The sequence below is a fragment of the Danio rerio genome, chromosome 9 (genome assembly GCF_049306965.1).
Source record: "Danio rerio strain Tuebingen ecotype United States chromosome 9, GRCz12tu, whole genome shotgun sequence".
In the NCBI taxonomy this organism is placed as follows: Eukaryota; Metazoa; Chordata; class Actinopteri; order Cypriniformes; family Danionidae; genus Danio; species Danio rerio.
In genome coordinates this window covers 55854135-55872349 of record NC_133184.1, presented here as the reverse complement: position 1 = coordinate 55872349, position 18215 = coordinate 55854135, and the positions used below count along the sequence as shown (strand labels likewise).

The 18215-nt window shown below is 36.0% G+C and overlaps 1 protein-coding gene across 3 annotated transcripts in view; it reads left to right on the top strand.

The window, feature by feature from the left end:
• slitrk5b (SLIT and NTRK-like family, member 5b) overlaps positions 1 to 18215 on the top strand; it is a 140474-nt gene that overhangs the window by 103915 nt on the left and 18344 nt on the right. The window contains exon 1 of one of the 3 annotated variants that reach the window (XM_002667321.8): positions 7657 to 7790. The exons of the other annotated variants lie outside the window; for them this stretch is intronic. The gene's annotated coding sequence lies outside the window, so the exon portion shown is untranslated. Of the gene's footprint in view, positions 1 to 7656; positions 7791 to 18215 lie in introns of those variants that run through there. 3 annotated transcript variants of the gene reach the window in all.

Below are 18215 nucleotides of genomic sequence, written 5' to 3'. Positions count from 1 at the left end.
GAAAAGCAATATGATGTTTGCTGAAGAAAAGGTGGCATTTAAGGTTAAAGCTGTGTGTGCTATCTGGGGCTGCTTATTGATCATGAATGTATTGTTTTCACTTCTGCGCCATGGAAACACCACAATTCATTCAACAACTGTTTGATATGTGAATATAATTCTGTAAAAATAATGCTAGAGCCGTATGAGCACCGGCAAGAGCTTTCATTTGAGATATAACTTGTACATGTGTCATATGAAAGACATGAAAATGAACCAATGTTCAATACCCAGCTCGGGGATATAAAACACTGTGTATTTAAGTGTAAATAACTTTTATACAGTAGAATAAAAACCAAAGTGATGCATATGTGCATAAAATAAAGATTCTACACTTTCAAACGACACCACCTACGGGGGTCTGGTGCAACGCTAGCCCTTTAAATCTTAAAGCAAAAGTCGATGACGTCACGGACCCGGTACCAGGTCCGCAGAGTTTTTTCCCTTTTAAATAGAACAAATGTAGTCAAAGACTGCTGAACCTCTGTCTGAAAGGTACTATTATGTGCGCAAACCATGTGCCTCCATTGGAAATAACGAACTTGTGCCCGTAAAAGATGGGATATGTGAATGGCCCCTAGTTAAAACCCTCCTCAGCCATAATTAAAACAAGCCTTTGATTGTGTACAAGGTTGAAACTTTAAACTATCGCACAGTTGGTATAACTTTTCGTTGCAGCAGTTTTGTTTCATGCAAAAACCCGATGTTGAGAAGCCTTTACGATTAATTAACCGTGACGGATTAAACTGCTGTTAATAGTGAAATCGGTTAACTATTGCATCCCTAGCATAGTTTCAACAAGCTACTAGAAATATTCCTCAGAGATTTTGCTCCATATTGACATGATAGCATCACACAGTTGCTGCAGATTTGTCGGCTGCACATCCATGATGCCAATCTCCCGTTTCACCACATCCCAAAGTTGCTCTATTGGATTGAGTTCTGGGGACTGTGGAGGCCATTTGAGTACAGTGAACTCATTGTCATGTTCAAGAAACCAGTCTGAGATGATTCACGCCTTATGACATGGTGCGTTATCCTGCTGGAAGTAGCCATCAGAAGATGAAGTAAAAATATTCAGGTAGGCTGTGGCATTGACACGATGCTCAATTGGTACTAATGGGCCCACAAATACCAAGAAAATATCCCCCACACCATTACACCACCACCAAGGCAGGATGGATCCATGCTTTCATGCTGTTGATGCCAAAATCTGACCCTTCCATTTGAATGTGTCAGCAAATATGCATTAACAGTTGGACAGCTGTACCTAATGAAGTGGCAGGTGAATGTACACTTAATATGCTTTCAACTTTTTAGTTTAATCTGAACACAAAATTGCAAAGTGTCTCATTTTTTTTTTACCTGCATGAATATAAGTCAATGCTCCTCATGTGTGTCATTCCTGTATAATTGTTTTAAAACCCGTTTGCATTATCTGTATTAAAAAAACAAACTCCACTTTGAAGGTTTGCTGAAGGTGCTGCAGGCAGCAAGATATGCAAAACATACATAATTAAATTGAAAACTCTCATTAAATTTACAGCATTCTGACTGAACATCAATTATGGATATAATTCAATAGCATCCCACATGGTAACATATAGAAAAAAAAATAATGTTTTTGAGCCATGCTGTAGTAAAGTACTTGAATGCATTGTTATACGTTTAAAATAAGTCTACTTGTTTTTAGATGTTTCATTTTTAATGTTTGCATCCAAATAAAAGGTTATTCAGGCGACGCAGTGGCGCAGTAGGTAGTGCTGTCGCCTCACAGCAAGAAGGTCGTTGGTTCGAACCTCGGCTCAGTTGGCGTTTCTGTGTGGAGTTTGCATGTTCTCCATGTGTCCGCGTGGGTTTCCTCTGGGTGCTCTGGTTTCCCCCACAGTCCAAAGACATGCGGTGAATTGGGTAGGCTAAATTGTCCGTAGTGTATGAGTGTGTGTGTGGATGTTTCCCAGAGATGGGTTGTGGCTGGAAGGGCATCCGCTGCATAAAAACTTGCTGGATAAGTTGGCGGTTCATTCCGCTGTGGCGACCCCGGATTAATAAAGGGACTAAGCCGACAAGAAAATGAATGAATAAAAGGTTATTCACATACACCGAAAGCATATTAAGCATTAGAGTCTACATTAATGTTTTGAACAATGTTTATAACTTAATTTAAAGTGTTGTTATTGATTTAAATGAGTAATATTGATTATTTGCATGTATATTAATTCATGGTTCAATTCATGACAGTCAGTCTGTCAGCATGTAGCCTTAAAGGGTCAAACAAATAACACGCAGCACTACTACGGTTGGTTACAGAAAAGTTTGCGCTGTTATATTTCATTTAGCCTTTAATACGTTTTGGTGTGATTATCACCCGCTATTAAAAAATGTTTTGAATGGGAAGCTGTAATGTAGCCGTGGCGGGATGAATTTTGGCGTGGCGCCCCACCATGGAAGAATGAATATTAGTAAATGGTAGGGCTGTAACGATACACTAAACCCACGATTCGGTTCGTATCATGATTTTTTACCCATGATTCGGTTCTTATCACGATTTTTTACCCACGATTCGGTTCGTATCACGATTTTTTTTTCCGTGTGGGGTGGGAAAAAAACGATTTTTAAAACTAGTTTTTATTAAATAACATTTAAAAATCTTTATAAACTAAACATCAAATAACAGTATTAACTATGCAAATTATTAACAATATAAATAGCCATATATAAAATAAATAAATAGCCAAAGCTATATCACTTCTGTTTTCTTTGTAACAAAACTGTTGAAAATCCAAACAGAACTAAACTCCATTGTGGAGATGGTTCAAGCATGTTCAAAATTCTTTTTCAATCAAGTTCTCTTACATAGAAAAAGTAAATTAAAAAGCTACTAGGGATGCTCATTTCCTTAATTTTGCTAACTGACAACAGCAGCTCATTAATTGGTTATTAACGGTTAACTGGTCAGATTACTATTAATTTTATATTAAACAAATTGACGTATCTATGTGTCTGACACATTAAATATTGCATTTTAAAATAGGCTACTGATTTATTTTTAAATGCTAGCATATTAATAACAGAACAGAACAACAGAGCATTTTCACGCACCTGCAGTGTTTAGCACAGAAGAGCAGAATAATCTGAATAAAATGAATAAAATAAATAGGACTGCCCTAAATTATTTTCACTTAAATAATTAATTTATATTACAAAACGAAAATACTGACTGATTCTTTTTAATAACCGGCATAGGCTGCTTTTTTCCAATCATGTTTTTTCTTCCGTCAAATAAATATCGCAGACTTCCTCAAATTGCCCGCTTCACGAAAAAATATGCCTTTATTTAATGCCCCGCTGTTATTATTATAATAACAAAACCTTTTAAAAGACAACACTTAAAATGGCAAATATCACTTAAGACATAATGGACACACAGCAAATAACAATATGAACAGACTTCAAGAATCCAGGTCCACTCAAGAAGTATCCATGACCTCTGACCTGGCTGGGTAGCTCCCGAAGAAACAAATCATTTGGCATACAGAAAAGCAGACACTCATAATCCAGTTTTACTCTGAAGCAGGATGACACTAGGGCAGGGGTGGCCAACAATGTTCCTGGAGAGCCACCTTCCAGCAGATTTCAGTTGCAACCCATATCAAACACACCTGCCTGTAATTATCACGTGGTGTTCAGGTCCTAATTAATTGGTTCAGGTGTGTTTGATATGGGTTGCAACTGAAATCTGCAGGAAGGTGGCTCTCCAGGAACAGGGTTGGCTACCCCTGCCCGAGGCGGATCCTATAATCTAGGCTCTTAAACATTCAACATAATTAATAATCACAAAGACATATGTTACTGCGGACATCTATCAGAAGATCCACACCATCAGTGTCTAATGTGTTGAATAATGTTTACAATTTATTTGAAGGTGCCATTGTCACTGTTTAACTATTGATTTAACTACGAGTAATATTGATTACATGTATTTTTTACTGGCTAGATGTAAAAGATGGGTTATGTTTAGGTTTTTTTTGGGAAACCAGATAAAAACAATAGCTTTCACCTTATTACATTCTTGTAATGGAGCTCTTGAGAAAATCTGAAGCATCCACTCTAATGAAATGCAATGACATTCAGAGATTGATAAGTATGAGTCAAGTAAATAAATTAGATCACACTTTACTATAAGGCTGTACTAAAGCATTTACTAACATCAACAAACAAAGAACAATACATTTATTACAGTATTTGTTTATGTTAATGAAAATACAGTTCATCGTTGTTAGTTCAAGAGTTCACACTTAGCTAATTATTGATTATAAAGCTAGTTTGGCATTCTGTCGCGGGAATAAACCCTGAGCTCATAAGATCCTCAAGCCTGGGGCTCCCTCCCGTTGCAAGGCGGGAGGGGAGTTTGAGCTCAGGTAGGTCTCGAGAACTCCCCTGCTGTAGTAACCAACGAACTGTAAGTGATTGCTCTTTGGAGATAACTAAATACTCATGTATAGACCTTTTTCTTGGAACGCAAAATTACCAATTATGCTTTGCGTGTATGCGCAAGAATGCAAAGAACTTCCGGTCGGCAGCTGATGCGTGTAAACAGTCACATTTGGACAGCTTTGAAACGATAGTTTTAATCTATTTTACCTGCTTTTATCCTCTTTGAACTAACACTGTTGTCCATCAGCAGCATCTCCTGGACTGATCATTTAAAGAAATGTGATCTAATAGGATGGAAAGCAGCTGCTGTGAGGCGTTTTCCCCTCGGTGTCAGACGGCATCTTCTGCAGTTTAAATGAAGCCTCGTCATCGCTAAAGTCAACATTTTCTCTTTATTTTAAATATATAACCAGCCCAAACAAATGTAGTTCACCAAAATGTTTGACACACACACGTAGCCTGTACTGTGCCACTACACACTGATTTAATAACTGTGACAAAGTGAAAATATAGGCTAGTGTCATTTCAAATTGACAGAAAAACACAAACCGTGGTGAAAACAACACACAAAATAAAACACAAACGGCTCGCGATTAGAATCAACAGCAAATCAGCAGCAGAGGATCAATAACAGACTTTTATTGGTCATTTTTGTAAATTGCACGACTTTCATACCTGTTAAGTTTCATGCCAGTACTCTGGTTTTCTCTCTCTCTCTCTGTCTCTCTCTCTCTCTGTCTCTCTCTCTCTCTCTCTCTGTGTGTGTTAAAGAGCCGCTGAGCTAACACAGTATTTCTGACGGCAGACACGTGAACTAGGATAACGTTTTTCTCGTATTTCTAACGCGCTAGAACCACACGTGACAGATTATAACGGCTTTAACAGACACATTTCTAAGTTGTGTGTCACAAAAACACTCTGTTATCCATTAAAAACGTTATTGAAACCCATTTTCGGAGCGCAAATTACCAGTTGTACACGCTGTGAACGGAAGTTTTTAGCATTCTACCGGAAGACGCTGGTCGCTATGGCCCCCTCCATGCAGCAGCCATGAAAAAGGTCTATATGGCATGTCTATGTCTAGGGTTAAGGGCTTTTCTTTTTCTGGACGGCTTTTGTAAATCGTCGCTTGGGTTTAGGGAAGAAGGAGGAGGAGGGTGGCTGGGTCGGCCGATTGGCCGGCCGCCCAGTCAATGGTTCCGTCAGTCAGACAGACGGTCGCTCGACAGCGGCCTCTGGTGGCTTTTTACGCTAGAACAGTGCGGACTGGAGAGGCGTTCGAGACGTGAAAAAGCACACACAGCAGCCTCTCCCGGATTCGCGAAAACAAAAACTGCACAAATACTTACCTCCAGGGACGTATTTCGCGGTCTCCAGAAACGTCCACTGGACTGTGTTTTCAGAATGAGCCTGGGTTGAATAAATGGCAAACAACTTACATTTCTATGGTAACTTAAATTCAAACAACATTCATGAATGGGCATGGAGAAAATAAAAATACTATAAATTAAACTTTTTTGAAAAAATTAATTTTATTTTTTATTTTTTTTCAAATATTTTCCAAATGATGTTTATAAGAGCAAGGAAATTTTCACAGAATGTCTGATAATATTTTTTCCTCTGGAGAAAGTCTTATTTGTTTTATTTCAGCTAGAATAAAAGCAGTTTTAAATTTATTAAACACCATTTTAAGGACAACATTATTAGCCCCTTTAAGCAAATTTACTTCGATAGTCTACAGAACAAACCATCGTTATACAATGACTTGCCTAATTACCCTAACCTGCCTAGTTAACCTAATTAACCTAGTTAAGCCTTTAAATGTCACTTTTAGCTGTATTGAAGTGTCTTGAAGAATATATAGTCTAATATTATTTACTGTCATCGCAGCAAAGATAAAAGAAATCAGCTATTAGAAATAAGTCATTAAAATATTGTTGAAAAAATCTGCTCATAAAGGAACGTGTGTAGTTTTCCAGTGAAACTCAGCCGCTAGATCACTGGTGATCATCACAGTTCGCATAGCAACATTGTTAGAGTAGTAAAATAAACATTTCAGTTTACAGTGCATGCATTATATTGACATTTTTAACCTCATGTTAATCTTCATATGTTTACTATCTTCACTAAAAACAATGCGACTAAATTTTGGTTTCCCTATTTTTCACTGGAATAATCTGTAAATATTAACGTGAGATTACTTGTTACTCTGTGAAAATACAGAACATTTCATTTAAAAAGCAGAAAAATAATGTAATATCAAATTACAACTGTAAATTTAATGTGAATTATTTTTTATTACAGAACAAATCTGTAAAACAACAGGTTTTTCATTGTATACTGAAAAAAGTGGAAAATTCTGTAAAAAAACACAGACATTTTCTTGTAAAATAACATTTATTATTTACAGTGTAGTTTTATTGAAAGCTCTTGAGAAAATCTAAAGCATCCACTTTAATAAAATCCAATGACACCCAGACATTTATAAGTATGACTCAAGTACATAAATTAGGTCACATTTAATAAATAAGGTTGTATTAAAGTTATTTGCAAGCAATGGACAATACAGTGTTTGTTCATGTACTGAAAATACAGTTGTTCATGTCAACTCCCGGTGCATAAACTAATGTTAACAAGCATGAATTTGGATGTTAGCAATGCATTAATAAACTATGATTAATAAATGCTGCAATAGTAGTGTTCATAATTAGTAAGTAAATAGCCTACATTAACTAATGAAACCTTATTGTTAAGTGTGACCATAAATCATTTAATGCAGTGAAAAAAAAGCATGTTAATCGTCATTGTCACAGTTTAACTATTGATTTAACTATAAATTAATTGCATGTATTAGTTAGAGTTAGAACTAGAATTGGGGTTTTATTAGGAAAAGATTTAAAATAATAGCTTTCACATCAATATAGATGTAATGCAAGCTCTTGATAAACTCTGAAGCATCCACTAATGAAATGCAATGACATTCAGACATGTGTTTAGTATGACTCAAGTAGATATAAATTCTTCAATGCACTTACTCTTGTATTTGATTTAATAAATATGATTCATTTTATGCATTCACCTTCATCATCATCATATGGCAGTGTTTTGTTGCTCCCCTCCCACATTTGTGGGCAGTAGCTTTCGTGATTTCCGAGTCATCACCATCATCATCATCGCGTTATTCGGAGAAATGGTCGCCCGAAGAGCATCATCCGACACTCCGCTCCGGTGAACATGTAAAAACAGCAGCAACACGAGCTTCCCAACACAAGATTTCCAGATGAGATGCTGCTTTTGCTCTGCGATCCACGCGGGTAAGATGATCCACATCTGCTTTTAGTGTTAAACAATGGTTCTGGACTTGCATTTGACATCGATCGATTGCGTGAAGTTATCAGTAAACTCATCGCCGTATTGGAGATCGGAGGAGCGAATTCATTTATAAGCGTCGCCTTGTTTATGCAGATTATTCACCATTTGTGGATCGCGAATATGATGTATGACACTGAATTTCGCAAGACAGTGAATGTGTCATCCGTGTGTTCATTATGTGTGTGTGTGCGTGTGCGCGCGCGTTGAAGCCCGCATGAATTAAAACACATTAACTGTAATGTAATAGCTTAGATTTACACCACTTATTATCGAGTACACTATTTTTTAACTGAAGTAAACCGGCAACCTTACTGTAGTAGCCCATCCTTTGACTTTAGTTACAGTAATCTGTAGTGTAGAAAACTTGGATAATTAATTGATATTAGCCTATAATGTATGCTAGGTGTTGTATTATCATATCAGCCATAGAATTACGACAACAGATTTTTTTCTCGAGTACTTTAGTACGGTTAAAAATACAATTTTTACTGTATTTATAGCATTTTAACGACGTTTAACTTTTACCCTCAGTTGAAAGCGGACTAGTTAATGTACATTGACGCGGATGAAACTGGAAATTTTGTCTGTGCGCGCGCGTTAAAATCCCGCATCAATAAAGACACCATATTAAATTGAATGTATTACATATAGCGTATTATTATAAGGTTTACAACACTTATTGAGTATACTGTAGTTTATCTAAAGTGAACTGATAACCGAATACATTACTGTAGTAAAACCAAACTGTAGCTACACTACAGAATATGTGGTGTAAGGTCGTAGATCACTGGTAATTTGTTTACATTAACCTAATGTATGCTGCTTGTATTATGATGGCGACTACCGACAAACGACAACGGATTTTTTCGAGTAATTTATTATGGTTAAAAACACGCTATTTACCATAGTATTTTGTGATAATATTTTAACGACGTTCAAGTATTTCCCCAGTTAATGCGGACTAGTTAACGTGCATAGATTGACGCGGAGGAATGTTGTCTGGACTGGCATGAATAGAAGCACTATATAGGTATTACACTATATATAGCTTATTATAGGTTTATAGAACTTTGTTAATGAGTATACTGTAGTTTTAACTAAAGTGGACTGATAATCTGATACATTCTGTTGTATACCTTTGGTTTTACTACAGTAATCTGTGATGTATGGTTGTAGAAAACAATTTTGGGTAAAGTTAGTGTGGGTAAAAAAGACTAGTGTTTACTATTTTTTCAGGTGATAATATTTAACAATTAACCATATTTAACCAATTATTGTACATTGATTAGGTTGAGTATTAAATAGCTTATTTGCAACACTTTGTGATTGAGTGTATAGTTTTAACTGAAGTGAATGGATACCCAAATGCAGTACATACTGTAGTGTACTTCTGGGATAGTATACAGATTTATTCGAGTACTTTATTATGGCTAAAACACTTATGTTTACTATTACTATAGTATTTTATTTTTCTAGTGGTAATATTTTAATGCTGTTCAACTTTTTCAAAAAGCAAATTGGTTAATTTACATAGATTGACACGGATGCCAATGGACAGTGGCTGCAGTGTAACTCGATGATATAGGCGATTGCATGTCATTTGGTTGTTATTGCAAAGTAAAACCATGACAGGATGACTGTATATCACAGTGGAAAGGGTTACTGACTATATTATCATGCTTATTGCACAGTTATTTGCCGATATGGACATGAAATATTGATTTGAGTTGAAATAATCTTGCTTGGAACAGCCAGTCAGCTGCTACACTACGTAGAAATGAATCTGCGTAGCAGTGAACAATGCACCATCATTTATTTATGTGTAAGCCAACTTAAATTATCTGTTTGTTTCATATAGTGTATTTGATTTTATATATTTATTTATTTTTATCTAGGGTTCAATCTGAATATGAAAAATAACAAGCTATACCCATTTACTTATTGTGTAGTTGACATTTTTACCCAATAGTTGGCATACTTATTGAGAAAAAACCTAAGCATATCATCAGATACGAGGTGCGTTCATTCATTCTTGGTTGTTTTTTATTTGTGAATTTCATTCATTCATTTTCCTTCGGCTTAGTTCCTTTATTCATCAGGGGTTGCCACAGCAGAATTAACCGCCAGCTATTACAGCATATGTTTTACACAGCGGATGCCATTCCAGCTGCAACCCAGTACTGGGTAACACCTATACACACATACACACACTTACACAATAGGACCAATTTAGTTCATCAATTCCCCTATAGTGCGTGTGTTTGGACTGTGCCAGCCCGCGCTAACATGGGAAGAACATGCAAACTCCACATAAAAATGACAACTGAGCCAGCCGGGACTCGAACCAGTAACCTTCTTGCTGTGAGGCCACAGTGCTAACCACTGAGCCACCGTGTTTGTGAATTTATTGTATTTAAATTTACATTAAAATGATGAATGTTCCACTTTAAATATATATTTTAACATGCAGTTTATTTAAAAAATAATAATAATAAATATATATATATATATATATATATATATATATATATATATATATATATATATATATATATATATATATATATATATATTAGGGATGTGCGGAGCAGCCGGTATTTGTATTTGTATTTGTATTTGTTGAGGGGGGAAAAGTATTTGTATTTGTATTCGAGTAAAATTCAAAATGGCGCAAAAATATATATTTTTTCTATTACACTTCTAATTTACATTATAGTGAAAGTATTGTTTAATTATACCCATTATATAAATTATAGACATGCAATATTGGTTGTTGTTTTTGAACATGTGACAAGAAATGTCATTGAAAAGAAAATAACATAGAAGCCATTATCTCATCCATGGTTAAACCAACAACTAATAAAATACCATTGTGAATATTATGAACCCCACCACCACCGTTCTTGTTGAAGGACACTGAATAGACAGAATAAAAACAAATAATATTTAAAAAAACTGTTCTTCTTCTGAAAGAACTTCTTTCCAATGCACAGAATTCCAAAAACTAATATTAACTAAATAAATCTAAATAAACCCTGCCTGGGAGATCTGGCAGAACAAAAGTATTCTATATAATACTAAAAGATACAGCCCTGCTATTGTCATCTGCCTGCCACAAAACAGACACAAAGTTTGTTTGTTTTTTTGTTTTTTATGTTTGAAACTGACTTGCTGGGGCAGAATGTGGCTGTGTTGATGGTTTGGTGCTTGTGGAGGATTTAGCAGAACATAGCTGTGCTGATTGAGGGGATTGATGCTTGTGGGGGGTTCACAGACAGTATCAGGAGAGGATGCTTTTAGTGCATGTGATAATACATTACATAGAAGGTTGCGCAGTGGCACAGTGAGTACCACTGTCGCCTCACAGCAAGTAGGTTGCTGGTTCGAGCCATGACTGGGTTCTCCCCATGTTGGCGTGGGTTTCCTCCGGGTGCTCCGGTTTCCCCCACAGTCCAAACACATGCAATACAGGTGAATTGGGTAAGCTAAATTGTCCCTATTGTGTGTGTGTGAAAGAGTGTATGGATGTTTCCCAGTGCTGGGTAGCAGCTGGAAGGGCAGCCACTGCGTAAATCATATGCTGGATAAATTGGTGGTTCATTCCACTGTGGCAACCCCAGATTGATAAAGGAACTTAGCCGAAAAGAAATGAATGATTATGCATAGGAGATGTTGACAGATGTTTAATATCTCTGCCGATTTCACTTTTGCACACATTATAACGTTACAGTATCAGTTTGTTTTATCTGCAGCACCACTGACTGTAAAATTCTTCCACAAAGAACATGTTTTTTTTTTTTTTTGACTGGTGGAGGACCAAGATATGGCTCAGAAGCAGTCTCACTCTTTTTCTATTCGGGTGCCCAAATGTATTTGAGGAGTTTCAAGTTAATAAAAAGTGACGGGAAGCTATGCTAAGGTTAACTAGCCTATAGCATATATCTTGCTGTCTGCAAAAGACAGTAATGCAGACATACCGTATAACTCCCATAAGTGCATACTATTCGACACAACTGCACAAGCATCATTTTAACCTTTATAAACGAACGTTAATGTTACTCTATCAACAGTCTATTGTCTAAATTACCGCGCTAACAGAGCTAACGTTGCGTAAACAGAGCACCCGGATGAACTTCCCGATCCCGATCAAACTCCGCTACAAGTTTATAAACTGCATCTGGAACCCAATTAAGGTACAAAAATCTATTTAACAAAAATAGTGATGCAGATAAGAATTTTTTTCGCTCAGCCGAGCCTTCTCTGTCTGTATCTGTGGAGAAGATTGTGCCAGACACCTCCGCCCCGCCCTCCGACTGAGCGTCTCACTCGCTCGCTCTCTCTCTCTCTCTCTCTCTCGCTCTCTCTCTCTCTCTCTCTCTCTCTCTCTCTCTCTCTCTCTCTCTCTCACTCACTCACTCACGCGGGCATGCACTGTGGTCTCATGAGGAAACGCTGCTTTTTGATATAGTGTTTTTCTTGCTCCCGAATACAAATAATTTTTCAAGTATTTGTTCGAAATAAGTATTCGTAAAAACACGCTATTCGTGCCTTTCCGAATACCGTATTCGGGTTCGGCTCCACCCTTAATATATATATATATATATATATATATATATATATATATATATATATATATATATATATATATATATATATATTTTATATATATATATACAGCTGAAACCAGAAGTTTATATACACTGTATAAAAAGGCACATAAGCATTTGAAAAAGAAACCGTTTAGTCACATTAACATCTGTCTCTTTTAGGTAAGGTAAGTTACCGTACGTTCACACCGAAAGCGGCGAGAGCGTCAAAGTAGCCGGAAGTCATTTATTTTCAAGTCAACTTTATGGTAATGAGCTGTGACGCGGTTCGGCGGCAAGCAATCAGAATGAAGACGTCCACCGCTTGATAGGAGTTCAGAGAACACAGACCTGTGAACTTTGGTTCCGACCACAGTTGTTCCCAAGAGTTTGATGATTGCGGTCGCCGGATTTCCAATTATTTACAATGTTTTCTTACAGGAACATGCATTAAATAAGTTACTGGCGAGTTACTGATGTGCATTAATGTTATATATATATTTATCTTTAAAAAGTGGGAATCTCACGCGATGTGACAGTACAAAACAGTATAGCTGCTTCAGGATATTTCAGACATATGGACACATATTGGATAGAGCAAAGCCACACCACATGCAACCTGATCTTCCATTGTTATATGAATTTGATAAGAGGTGCGCAACATTTTCACGCTAGAAACATGTTTTATGCAGGAATGTAACTGATATGTTGCATCGGCTCCTTTAAATACGAGATCAATGTAGCGAGTTTTGACGCTCTCGCTCCCAGAGCTGAAGCGCAGACAGCGTTGTCACCAGGGCGGCCAGAGCGACCTTGGACGCTTTTCTGATTAATAGCAGAATAATGAGAGAGATATTGTTTGAGAAATTGTTATAACTTTTATTGAAAGTCAAGTTTACATACAATAAGATTATTCTGCCTCTGGAAAAGCTCAGATGATGATGTCAGTGTTCTGGAAGGTTCTGATTGGCTAATTGACAACATTTGAGTTAATATGAGGCACAACTGTAGAATAGTATTGAAGGAAAGGCTCAAACACACTGCTTCCTTCTGTGACAACATGGGAAAATCAACAAGCCAGAATCAACAACAAAGCCAGATTACAATTTGCTAAACTACACTGGGAAAACACTAATATTGGAGACATGTCCTGTGCTCTGATGGAGCTAAGATTGAACTGTTTGGTCATAATTAACATGAAAAAGCCTAAAGCTTACAAGCCTAGGAACACCATCCCAACTGTGAAGTATGGGGGCGGCAGCATCATGTTGTGGGGCTGTTTTGCTGCAGGAGGGACTGGTCCACTTCACAGCATAGATGGCATCATGAAGAAAGAACATTATGGAGAAATACTGAAGCAACATCTCAAGATATCAGCCAGGAAATTACAACTTGGCCACAAAAGAATCTTCCAAACAGACCATGACCATAAGCAAATGAGTTCAAATGTGCTTTAAGGCCAGCAGAGTGAATGTTTTGGAGTGGCCATCACAAAGCACTGATCTTAATCCTATAGAAAATGTGTGGGCAGAGTTGTAAAAGCTTGTGCGAGCAAGACAGCCTACAAATCTGAGAGAATGAGATTGAGAGAAAAAAACCTCTGCATTTCCCGGAAACTTAGATGCACACGGCAGGTAGTGTCAGAAAGCCGCGTGTGTTATTCTGGTCACAAAATGTGGTGAAAACCCTACACGAGATTACAGTTTGGTTGTGGTGCTAACATGTTTACACTCAGTGCAATAGTTAACTTAGTTCGATACGAACAAACTGAATAAACAAAGAGCACTGGTCACTCACTCACCAAATCTGTAGAGACAGGACAATCACCAGCAACTAGAGCCGCGTCTTTATTAAGAGAAGACTACAAGCGAATCCGGATCTCAGCGTTTGCAGATGAGAACAGCTCTCAGGTAAACAATGTTCCTCCTTAGACACGTAAAATATTGTTGTCGAGCGTCGCGTACACTGTTAATCCACACGTGAGTCTGAGCTCTCACGGAAAGAAAATGAAAACAAAACTTCACTGCAGCAAACTATAAAAGCAACACTTCACGCTTGTTTTGCCAACACAACGTGGCGTCTCTGTCATCTAAACACTGTGACAGTAATGAATATTAATGAAGTTGCACAATAGAGCGCGCTGATTGGTTTGAACCAAGTCTTACTCGTGCATTAATGCAGCACACTGTAAGACGTAATAAGACTCACTCTGGCACAGACGCCCAGTCTGCACGCTGGAATACGCGCTATTATGTGATGACCGTGACGCAGCTTCAAAAATTCGTTTCAAACCGGAAGTACGAATTTGCTTGAAATAACGCAAAAACAACCAATTTACACTTTTTAGTGAAATATAGGTGTCCTAATAGTGTTTATAGCAGTGTGGGACACATATACCACTGTCAACAGCTCAAAACATGTGTTTTGGTGTTTCGTGACCCTTTAAAGACCTAAAAATAAAATCCCAAATCATAAAGTTTTCACAAAAATAGAAATGAAAAATAAACTATATTGCGTATTAAATCCAAGAAAGAAAGAAAAAACACCTGATAAAAACAACCTAATGAAATAAAATAGTGTTCACATTGTTTAAAATACTGTAAAGGAGCAATTCTAAGAGCTCTTATTTTATTTTATTTTAGTCTACAGGGACGTTGCACATTATTAAAACATTTCTGTAAATGTACCTGAATTAGCCGAAGGCCACTTTTCATCTGTAGTCCCTGGACAGAATGTCAAAAGTCACCCTAAAGGAAATGTAATTAAAATAGCTGTTAAAACGGCTTTTCAATTACATATCACAATCCAAAAGACACATTCCCCCAAGCTATTAAATAAAGGCTTTAGATACGATTGTCGGTATGAGGATTATGGGCTGCAAAACTCCTGCATTCTGTAAAGGAAAAAAAAAGGCTTGCATTGCTCACGGTTCACGTCTTTTGTATACGCTTTGTTAAATAGGCAGCTGTTTTGCTGAAGATGCTTTTAAAAGAGCTTCAAAAACAAATGAGCATAGCCGCTGTGTGCACACTTATGCAGATTGATATCAAAGCATTTGCTTTAGTTCTCGTCTCCTCACTACAGTTGTTTTTTAAACTTAAATGCAAGAGAAACAATGGAAAGGAAAACTCCCTGGTTTATTGTGGTAGATTAACGTTATGATTAATAAATTGGGGCGACACGGTGGCTAAGTGGTTAGCACTGTCGCCTCACAGCAAGAAGGTCGCTGGTTCGAGTCCCAGCTGGTTCATTTGGCATTTCTATGCGGATATTGCATGTTCTCCCCGTGTTGGTGTGCGTTTTCTCCGGGTGCTCCGGTTTCCCCCACAGTCCAAACACATGCAGTATGGGGGATTGAGTAAGCTGGCTGTAGTGTATGTGTTTGAATGTGAGCGTGTATGGGTGTTTCCCAGTGCTGGGTTGCAGCTGAAAGCGCATCCGTTGCATTTGATCGATAAGTTGGCGGTTCATTTCGCTCTGGTTTCCCTTGATGATTAAACGGACTAAGCCGAAGGAAAATGAATGTAGAGTAGCCTGTGCTGCAGTTAGCCGTTGAAACATAAGAATACTACAGTAAATTAAGTACATTTTACTTTAGTATATCTTAAAGTATGTAGTATTTTATCATGTATTCTTATAAAGAAATTTCTGCTCATTGTCAGGGTTTCCGCTGGGTCTTAAAGTCTTTAAAAGTTCAATTTAATTCAGCTTTATTTGTATAGCGCTTTTACAATGTAGATTGTGTCAAAGCAGCTTCATATAAATGGTCATAGTAACTGGAACAGGGTAGTTCAGTTTTTAATGTTTAAGTTCAGTTCAGTTCAGTTTAGCTCAGTTCAGTGTGCTTTAAAATCATTACTGAATGTCCAAACACTGAAGAGGAAAAGTCTCAAATTTAAAAATCGAATTTTAAGGCCTTAAAAAGTCTTAAATTCGCTGCTCTAGGTCTTAATATTTTTGCACACCCAGGTAAAAAAAAGTGCATTAAAATGCACTTAATTTAAGTATACTTGGTACACTTTTCAGTAATGTACTAAAAGTGCTCTATTTTCGCACACTAATTTTGTACTTAATGTAATAAAAGATAGTATTAAGTATATGTTAAGATAAACTTAAAGCCATCTAAGTGTACTCAACTGTGCTATTGAGACACCCTGAAATTGAACTAAAATGTGCTTTTAACATACTATATCTGTATTTTCAAAAAGATATATTTAGTTACAACTAGAAATACACCTGAACCCTACTATTAAACATTTAAATATATTTAAGACTAATTTGAAGTATAATAGTAATATATTAAAAGAATATACAAATAAAAAAGAATACTGTATTAAACGTATTTTGGGAAAATGTACTTCTACAACAATACATTACTAATAGATTTTTAATAAAGTCAATTTAATGTAAACTTAAAATTACCACACACAAAATCAATTTAAGTGTTAGTGATAATGTTGCATTCACATTAAGTGTACTTAAGTACAACTTTTGGGAAAATGTACTTCTACTACAATACATTACTAATAGATTTTTTTATATATTAACTTATTTTAAACTTAGGATTAGTATGTAAACAGTGTAGTAAAATCAACTAATGTTTAAAGCATTAAAAAAACACACTAATAAAACTTTTTTGGATGTTTTTTCTGTAGTGTACTTTATTGTAGTACACTAAACATTTATTTAAGTATTTCTGGTATTTAGTATACTTTTGTCAAGTGTACTAAAGTCCTACTGAAGTATAAACATACTTTTAATTAGCATATTTATAGTGCAAAACCAGCAAACTTTTATTTAACACAAAAAATAACAATGTACTAAAAATGTATCTGCGGGTGTTTAAGTGTATTTTAATTGCATTTAATTATATATTTTTATATAGTATTTTATAATGTATTTTTATAAAGAAATTTCTGCTCATTGTCAGGGTTTCCGCTGGGTTTTAAAGTCTTTAAAAGTTCAATTTAATTCAGCTTTATTTGTATAGCGCTTTTACAATGTAGATTGTGTCAAAGCAGCTTCACATAAATGGTCAGTAACTGGATCAGGGTAGTTCAGTTAAATTAGGTTTTAATGTTTAGTGTTTAAGTTCAGCTCAGTTCAGTGTGCTTTAAAATCATTACTGAAAGTCCAAACACTGAAGAGCAAAAGTCTCAAATTTAAGAATCGAATTTTAAGGCCTTAAAAAGTCTTAAATTCGATGCTCTATATTTTTGCACACCCAGGTAAAAAAAAGTGCACTAAAATGCTCTTTATTTAAGTGTACTTAGTACATTTTTCAGTAATGTACTAAAAGTGCTCTATTTTCGCACACTAATTTTGTACTTAATGTAATAAAAGATAGTATTAAGTATATGTTAAGATAAACTTAATGCCATCTAAGTGTCAACTGTGCTATTTTGAGACACCCTGAAATTGAACTAAAATGTGCTTTTAACATACTATATCTCTATTTTAAAAAATATATTTAGTTACAACTAGTAACACACCTGAACCCTACTATTAAACATTTAAATATATTTAAGACTAATTTAAAGTATAATAGTAATATATTAAAAGAATATACAAATTGTAAAAAAAAAAAAAAGTGCTAAATACTGTATTAAAAGTGTTTTGGGAAAATGTACTTCTACACCAATACATTACTAATAGATTTTTAATAAAGTCAGTTTAATGTAAACTTAAAATTACCACACTCAACATCTATTTAAGTGTTAGTGATAATATTGCATTCACATTAAGTGTACTTAAGTACAACTTTTGGGAAAATGTACTTCT